Source organism: Pyrus communis, chromosome 14 (assembly GCF_041283825.1).
Source record: "Pyrus communis isolate YQ-2024b chromosome 14, ASM4128382v1, whole genome shotgun sequence".
In the NCBI taxonomy this organism is placed as follows: domain Eukaryota; kingdom Viridiplantae; phylum Streptophyta; class Magnoliopsida; order Rosales; family Rosaceae; genus Pyrus; species Pyrus communis.
In genome coordinates this window covers 16,440,962-16,449,070 of record NC_142578.1, presented here as the reverse complement: position 1 = coordinate 16,449,070, position 8,109 = coordinate 16,440,962, and the positions used below count along the sequence as shown (strand labels likewise).

At 38.5% G+C, this 8,109-nt stretch overlaps 1 non-coding gene across 1 annotated transcript; it reads right to left on the bottom strand.

Annotated features, from left to right (window-relative positions):
- Positions 1 to 7,772: 7,772 nt before the first annotated feature.
- LOC148691298 (small nucleolar RNA R71) lies at positions 7,773 to 7,883 on the bottom strand. The gene has a single exon (XR_015956067.1). It is a non-coding gene; the product is annotated as a small nucleolar RNA R71 (small nucleolar RNA).
- Positions 7,884 to 8,109: the final 226 nt, after the last annotated feature.

The window sequence follows — 8,109 nt, the reverse complement described above, 5'->3', positions numbered from 1 at the left end:
TTCCCACCCATCACATGCATTATCATCAAACAAACAACCCTAACCCGTGGCATTCACTCCCAATTCCAGCATGCATTCACATGCATTTTCAGCACCATTGACACCTTTGCCGTGTATTCCCTTCATCATTCCAGCATTCCACCTACTTCACATGCCTTCATTCATTCTTTATTCCACTTACACTCATCATCACACACCTTAGCAATCAACACATGCAATCACATGCATCACAACCACAAAGAACCATCCCCAAAACACTTTGCCGTGGGCACCATTCCACATTCCAGCTTTCCACCATGTTTTTCCATCATTCCTCCACACAAATGCTTAAACAAACAGCCATATGTTCCCTCCACTACCCCTATAAATACCCTAGCATTCATTCATTCATGCATATCTCATTTTTTCATACACAACACTCCACAAACACTTCCATCTTCTCCCTAGCCGTGAGTCTCTCCATTTTCTGCACCATTCCCTTCCCTTTCTCCTCCATTTCTTCCATTTCCATAATCCCCCAATCCATTCAACACACCAACAACATCCCTTAGTCCTTGTGCTACAACGAAGACGAAGAGAAGAAGGCCTAAACGTTCATACAATTCACGTTTGAGTTGTTGGAATGTTTACGCGTTTCTTTGATTTCAATGTTTAAATTCAATTCTCTTTGTTTTGTAATATGAGGAATGGAAGAGAAGAGTGCCTAAACGTTCATACAATTCAAGTTTGAGTTGTTGGAATGTTTAGGTGTTTCTTTGATTTCAAAGTTATGAGGAACTAAACCCTTTTTGGCTAGGGATGATTTCAATACCATGATTATTTATGTGATATGAATTGATGAATTCCGGTTATGAACTCTTGATTCGTGAATGCAATTGGCTTGACTATTTGATGATTAACTTATTTGTGTTTGTTGATCGAGGGTCGATACTTAATTAGCATGCATGAATATGTGGCTAAAGTTTAAGAAGGTTTCACATAATCGTTACTAACTTATACTTGAAAGTAGTGAAGGTCGCTTGTCACGATCGCGTTAAGTTTAATTCCTAGCATGAGTAACATGATGTCATAGTTGCAAATGCTTTGTCAATGCTTATGGTTTTCATTATTCTTAATGATCTTCGATTGTATCTCTATTATGATGACATGTAGGGAACTTTTGAGAATGTTTTGGGTTGTCGAATGATGCCATCCAATCCAATAATATAAGGAAAATCTGAGGGTTAACTAGTGATGTCACGGTTAATTTGGGGCATTGTCGTTCATAATTCAATGAAGGAATAACTGGAAATTGATTCATATGCATAAATATCATGTGTAGAGAAAGAACCCTTAGCTAGCTTCCCATCCATTCATTTCCGTCAAATCCATATTTACAATTTGTTTTGTTTCCAAGTATTCATTTTAGTTTAAATTCGTCCAAATCCAATTCCCCCCTATTTCGTTGAAATCTTAGTCTTAATCTTTCTTATTTTTAGTTTTGCTTTCTTCGAGCATTAAATTGTGTTTTTATGTTTTTAAGTCAATTTAGAAGGTTTTAGCAAGCCCTCCTAATCCCCGGTCTAGAACGATCCCTCACTTATCCATTCTACTACAATTGTCAAACGAGGGTTTAATTTGAGTGTCAAGTAATTTTCGCATCACTCTGTCAGAGCTCTTTTGACAAAGTCGCACGCGTTTTCTGAAAAGCAGAGAAAGCGTCGCCGAAATTTACGCTTGTCGGCAAAAGTGTAGCTGCGATGATGACCTCCACGTGAACTTTTGACAAAGTTGAACGCGTTTTCTGAAAAGCAGGGAAAGCGTCGCCGAACTTCCGCCGGAAATTCCGGCTTTTTGAATTGGTGGACGCGTCGCCTTGGCTTCTTATAGAGCTATCGATCACCACAAACAAACACACTCTGAAGATTTCCCATTCTTGAAAATCGACTCCGGACCTTTGAAATTTAACTCCATCTCTTTTCTTTGAACACTTTTGAAAAATGGCAAACTCATCGAACCTTAGCTTGGAATTGAGCCTTAGCAGTGATACGGGCGCGCCGCGTCAAGGTAACGTATGGCGCCCTTCTTTCTTATCTTCTAACGGCCTTCTTACAGGTGAAGACTCCGTGACGCAGGACGCCACAACAGCTACAATAGTAGCTAGGAACCTCCTCACTCCAAAAGATAGTAGGCTGCTGTCAGGACGGTCCGATGAGTTGGCCGTTCAAGAGTCCCTCGCACTTAGTGTTCAGTGTGCGAGTTCTGTGTCCAACATGGGCCAACGCCTGCTTGCCCGCTCCCGTCAGGTGGAATCATTGATGGCAGAGGTGGAAAGTCTCAAGCAGGAGATCCAGCAGCTTAAGTACGAGAATAGAAGTTTGCACGTGCTTGCCAACAACTATTCGTCGGGCATGAAGAGGAAGCTTGATGAGCTGCACGAATCTGAGGGTCGAATCCAAAGTGACCGTCAAAGGCTTGCGGCTTATCTCCAGAGGCACCTTTTTCCTGGGTCATCCAGCGCTTGGCCAAGTATTGAGGCCTGGAATGCTCTAGCTCCGATGCCTCCCGCTCCGATGGCTTCCGCTCCGATGCCTCCCGCTTCCATGCCTTCTGCTTCTATGCCTTCCGCATCTGCGCCTCGTAGTGGGGCTTCACGTAAACAAACTTTGTGAAGCTCCACCTTTCTCCATGTTTAGTATCTTTTTATTTTTTTTATTTTTTATTTTTTTATGAACATGCTTTGTTTTATTCAGTGCATTGGGTTGCCTCCCAAGTAGCGCTTTCTTTTACGTCTTGCAGCCGGACGAAGAACCCAATCAGTCCAGGATATGTTCACGAATCGGATGAGAACTCCGAGTCATGAACTAGTACCTAAAACAAGAAACAAAACAAGATTAAGAATCTAGAATAAAAACAAACGAAAATAAAACAATCCAAGGGATTAGCAAATTTTCTAATCCCCGGCAACGGCGCCAAAATTTGATGCGTGAATTATACGCACACAAATTAAACCCTCTTCTCGTCAAATTGTAGTATATGTATAAGTAGGGATCGTTCTGGACCGGGGATTAGGAGGGATTGTTAACCACTTGGATTTGACTCAAAAACGTAAAATAACAATATGAAACACTATACTAGACTCAAAGAATGCAAAACTAAACTTTAAAACACTAAGACAAACCAAAAGACTCAAAACAACACAAACACACTCAAATCTGCCTAAAAACCACTTTCTGGGCACAAACACAAATTTGGACGAAATTAAGTAATAACTTGACTCAAGAACGTAAAAACACAATATAAAACACTAAACTAACTCAAAGAATGTAAAACTAATCAGTTAAAACATTAAAACAAACCAAAAGACTCAAACATCACCCAAAACACTCAAAACTGCCTTAAAATCACTTTCTGGGCAGTTTTGAGCACTTTGGTGAATTTGGACGAAATTGGGAAATAAAATGAATCAAAACACTCATAAACACAAACTAAAACACTTTCTAACTAAATTGGACATTAAAGTAAAGGGGGATTTAGATTTATACGAAAATTAACTAAAATGCACAGATTCAAATTAAAGCAAAATGTAAATGTGAATGTGTGATAGAATTTGAATGGAATGAAGGCTAGCTAAGGGGTTCATCTCCATACATGTTATACTTGCATAATAAAATGATTTCCAATTGCATTTCAATAGACCATGAAACTCAACACCCCGGGTTAACCGTGATGCACTAATTAACCTTCAAATATTCCTAACGTTATTGAATTGGATGGGTTAGCGCATACAACAATTCAAAACATTCCCCACAAGTCCCCTACATGATTGCATAATAGAGATACAAGCAAGAATCATTACGCTCTATGAAAATTATAAGTGTTGACGAGGCATTCGTTACTATGGATTGCATGAAACTTATGCCAAGAATTCATTTAACGCGATTGTTTATAAGCAACCTCCACTACTTGTGAATATAAGTTCATAACTATTAGGTGAAACTCACTTATATTCTAGCGTCATATTCATGCATGAAAATTAAGCGTGCACTCTCAATAAACATACATAAATAAGTTATCAATCAAACGGTTAAACAAATTGAATCCACAACTTATAAAACGCAATTAGAAGTATTCAAATCAAAATGCAAGCATAAACATATATTCGAATCACCCCCTAACCAAGGGGGTTTAGTTCCTCATGGTACAAAACAAAGAGAATCAAAGAAACACCTAAACATTCCAACAACTCAAACTTGAATTGTATGAACGTTTAGGCCCTCTTATCTTCCATTCCTTATTCGTACAAAACAAAGAGTATTGAAATTAAACATTGAAATCAAAGAAACACCTAAACATTCCAACAACTCAAACTTGAATTGTATGAACGTTTAGGCACTCTTCTCTTCCTCTTCGTTGTAGCACAAGGTCTAGGGATAGTTTGATGGTGTGAATGGTTTGGGGAGTGGTGGAAATAGAAGGATGGTGTTTGGATTGTAAGGGAGAGCACGGCACAAGGGAGTTTGATGGTCTACATTTCTGCAATGGATGAGTTTATGGAAGAGTGTTTGGAATGGGTGAATTTCTGGCACAAAGGCCTTATTTCTGTGGTGAATGGATGTGTATGAGAATGAATGCAATGGATGCTTATTTATAGGTGAAATGGGGGGAACATGACAGCTAGGTTATGATGATGAATGCATGTGCAAAGTTGGTTGAATGATTATGAGTGCATGTGGCTGAAATAGCATGTGGAATGGCTGGAAATGCAAGGAGAATGCATGTGCACGGTTTTGGGAGAGAATGGGAGTGCAAGTGGCTGAAATGTTAGAGGAACAAGTGCATGTGGCTGCATTGTGGTGCAATGATGGAGGAACAATCTGAAAATGCAAGGTATGGCTGGAATGATTGTGTTTGTTTGAATGTGCATGTGATTAAATTAAAGGATGCAAAGTAAATAAATAATGAATGCATGTGTTGAATTATGAAGATGCATGTGCAATGAAGTGGAATGACAATCTGAAATGGGATAGGTACCCACGGCAATGATGATTTCTGGTGGTGTTTGGGTGTATGTTTGAATGGTGCATGTGGGTGAAGGTGTGGCTGCATGGTTTAATTAATGGGAGTGCATGTTTGAATGATTAAAGGGACATGTGGGGTGGCTTGTGCAGCTAGGTTATGATGAGTGGGAAGTGCATGTGGCTGATTTAATGGAGGAACAAGTGCATGTGAAATGTTTGTGGTGAGTGAATGTGCATGTGAATTAAAGCTAGAGTGATGATGATAAGTGATAAGTGATTGAGTGTATGATATGATAAGTGGTGGATGATAAGTGGTGAATGATATGTGATAAGTGATTGAGTGTATGATATGATAAGTGGTGAATGATAAGATAAGTGATGAGTGATAAGTGATAAGTGATATGATATGTGATGATAAGTAATGATATGTGGGAGTGTGGCTGAAATAGCATGTGGAATGGCTGGAATGTTATGCACGGCTAAGGAAATTGGAAAGGTTTAAATGTCCTAAAACTAAAGGGAACAAGGTTCCAACACTTTGGTCTTCAATTAGGTCTTCAATTTCGTCCAACATTTTGGCTCCAAGCATAAGCTATCCATCCTTAGCCCAAAAGTGCTCCAAAAGTCTCCAAAATGCATCTTTTTGCTCCTTTAGCCCTTTGGACCTACAAACACACGAAAATAGCTTAAAGTACTAAAATAACTAAAGAAACATAACGTAAATGCACGAGAACAAGCCATTTAAGTCGCATGAATATGCTCCTATCAGCATTCATTCCATTTTTTCACCCATAGCCGCTCCATTTCACCCTATTCTCTGTCCATTCTCTGCCCATTTGCTCTCCCCTTTGCAGAAAACATACCAAGTGGATCTAATTCAGTTGCACCATACTTGGAGAACCAACCCCGAAGGCCACTCCTCAAGGACTTCAAAATCAGTTTTGCCTCAAGGGTTTATTCTTATTAATTCTATGTTCATTCATGTTTTATATTTTTATGATAAATCTTTTGTAAACATGAATTGTAACTAATCCTCCTCTAGGGATTCGATGTAACCTTGCAAAGTTTGCCATGTAATTAAGTTAGAATGCTCAATTTGTCCATCTATTTCTTGTTTCATTCTCTGATTTAATGGTGATTTAGTGTGTTGATTTTAATGTTTGATCATCATTTGAATTAATCACTAAGTTGTGTAGCCAAGATTAAGACACACATCATGCATAATCTTGGTAGATATGTGAATGAATGAAGGGAAGGTTTAGCATACATCCTGCCGAGTTATTCCCTTTGGTTTTATGAAAGTTTCTTGTGCATTACATAATCTTGATTATGAACCAAAGTTGCACATCACAATTGGGTTCATGATTAGAGACATTTGATCAAATCCACACATCATATGGTTGATCATATCCAAGTGAAACAAACTCAAGAAATAGGTAGATGAATGAGTACAAACTAACTTGACAAACATGGACTTAGTTAAGCAATGGTGAAACCGAATCCCTAGCTTCATTTCCATTGATACTATCCCATTACATTAGTGGTTGATTCATTTCTTAGAGTTCTTGCAAAACAAGTAATTACATAGGTCCAATTAGTCCCTGTGGATTCGACACCCTTGCTTATGCCATTATACTAAATATATTCTAGCATTAGGAAGGAAATATACATCAACAAAAAATGGCGCCGTTGCCGGGGACTGATTTCAGTCCCTTGTAATTGCTTGTTTGCTTGTTTGCTTGTTTGCTATTTTGATTAGTGTCAAGGTTCATAACTTGTCAAATTGATAACTGGAAGTTGATTTAAGTTGCATACATTTCATGTGTGGAAAAGAATCCCTTAGCCATTCCATTATCCATTGGTTTACATCAATTTGCTTTACAATCTGCTTTCGTTATAATCTGTCCATTTAATTGCATTTCGTCCAAATACAATTTCTCCCCATATTTTGTTAAGTCTTAAGCTTAGAATCTGTCTTATCTTGTGTTTTGAAGCATTTTGAGTCAAGCCTAAACCTAATTTTCGTCCAAAGTTGAGTTTAGTGTCAAAACTGCCCAGTTTGTGTTTTTAGGCAGTTTTGAGAGTTTTTAGCTTGTTTTGAGTCTTGTGAATCTGTTTTGAGTCCTTTGAGTCCTTTCAAACGTTTTTAAGTTTATTTTTGTTCATTTCATTGTTGTTTGCTAGTAGATTTTCATTCACACTTGTGTTATTTTATTTCAGGTAGTATATGTCAAATAAACTTGTTGAGTTAGGCCAAAGAATTGAACGGTTGAAGGGCCACACTTTGGACAATTTTGTGCCATCAAGTTCATCCTTTAGCCGTGAGGAAGAAGAAGGGAATTCACCTAGTTCAACAAGTAAAGAATCTGAGCAAGTTAATTGGGAAAGAGAAGAAGAGATGGCGGGCAACGAAGATGAACTTCGAGCTTTGGAGGACTTTGCTCAACCAATCATACCAAATTCACCTTCATGCATCTTGCTGCCCACAGAAGCTAGAAACTATGATCTCAAATCTTCACATTTTCATATGTTTCCTTCATTTTATGGCTTACCTAATGAAGACCCTTTAGCTCATATTAAAAAGTTTTACAATGTTGTGAGTGGTTTACCTTTGCAGGGAGTAAGTGAAGCAAATTTGAGGATGAGAGTGTTTCCTTACACCTTGAAAGATAGGGCCAAGAGTTGGTTGATGACTCTAACACCAGGTTCCCTCACTACATGGGATGCCGTGGCTAAGAAGTTCTTGGAGAAGTTTTTTTCCACTCAAAAGACAGCCACATTAAGGGGACAAATCTTCAACTTCAAACAAGATGATGGAGAACCTTTCAATGAGTGTTGGGAGCGTTTTAAAGGCCTCTTGATCCAATGTCCACACCATGGGTTACCTTTTCACTTACAAATGCAAATTTTCTATGATGGACTAACCCAAACTTGTCAATCAACTGTTGATAATGCAGCAGGTGGAGCATTGAAGAAAAAGAATGCTCAAGAGTCATATAACATTTATGAGATGTTGGGGTCTAATGCTCAACACAAAGACTTAAGGGGTAAGAAAGTTGGAGTCTATGAAACAAGTTCTAATCATGAGCTTTTGTTGCAGGTAGCTAAC